Consider the following 1,118-nt stretch of genomic DNA (forward strand, 5'->3'; position numbering starts at 1 on the left):
GTATATTTTTATGAAGTATTCCGATGTTGGGAAATCTGCTGACGGAATGAATTCTGACTCCTGAAATTTTTCTGTTCTTATCAATTTTCATACTTCATGTTGCTCTATTTATTAGAGTGCTAAGTTGTTACTCTGTACAGGTACTTATTCTCCTTTCTATCTGATTATATATTTATATAAGGTTGGAAATGAAATTCTGTTGCATGTCATTTCAATATGGGAAAGAAACGAATTCTTCTTTGGGATTAACGGTCTTAATTACTAAAGTTAATATTTACTCAAAATATTTTCCTCATTAGTGATAATATATTCGCATCTATTTGATAAATAGTTGATCCCGTGAGCGTAAAATTCTTCGCCTTTTGAGGCAAAAAAACATTCAATATAATTTTTAACCACTTCACAATAAATGAAATGATCTGTAAAGTCAGATGGTGTAAAGTCAGGAGACTAAGAGGGATGTGGAAATCTCCCATATTTAGTGTCATAATCTTTTGCTTAGTGACGGGTAATATGTGTTCTTGCATTATCGTGTAAGAGGAACACGCTATTACGACTGACCTACAAAGGAAGCTTCTTCTGCGAATTTTTGTTTGATATTTCCATTTAACAATATTCCTCTGCAGTAACTATTTTCGTTTGCTTTAGCATTACGTGACAGACGACAACCTTCATATCCCGCCAAACACGGCATAATATCTTTCGGTGGGTAGTAGCCATTTTGGTTTTCGTTGGACATACTTATTGAAAATCTACTTTTCACCTTTTTCATCACTGCTGCCGATTCTACTCAGGAAAGGTTTAGTAGCAAGCCTACAGTTCAATGAATTCAACGCTTGATTTACGGAAGAGCTCTTTTTTTTAATTCATAGGGAAATAAATGTCTGATGTGAGCCTAAGCTAAATTCATTTTAAAACAGTTAAATTCATACGAATTTAGCATTAGAATCTAAAACAAAGTTGAATATTTATTTCACTTCAAGTATTGAACAAAATGCCTTCTAAGTGATCCTGTAAAAATGCGAAAGGACTTCTTTACCGAACCTAATATATACATACACACATAGATAGATAGATAGATAGATAGATAGATAGATAGATAGATAGATAGATAGATA

This window comes from Octopus bimaculoides, chromosome 6, assembly GCF_001194135.2.
Source record: "Octopus bimaculoides isolate UCB-OBI-ISO-001 chromosome 6, ASM119413v2, whole genome shotgun sequence".
Lineage (NCBI taxonomy): Eukaryota > Metazoa > Mollusca > Cephalopoda > Octopoda > Octopodidae > Octopus > Octopus bimaculoides.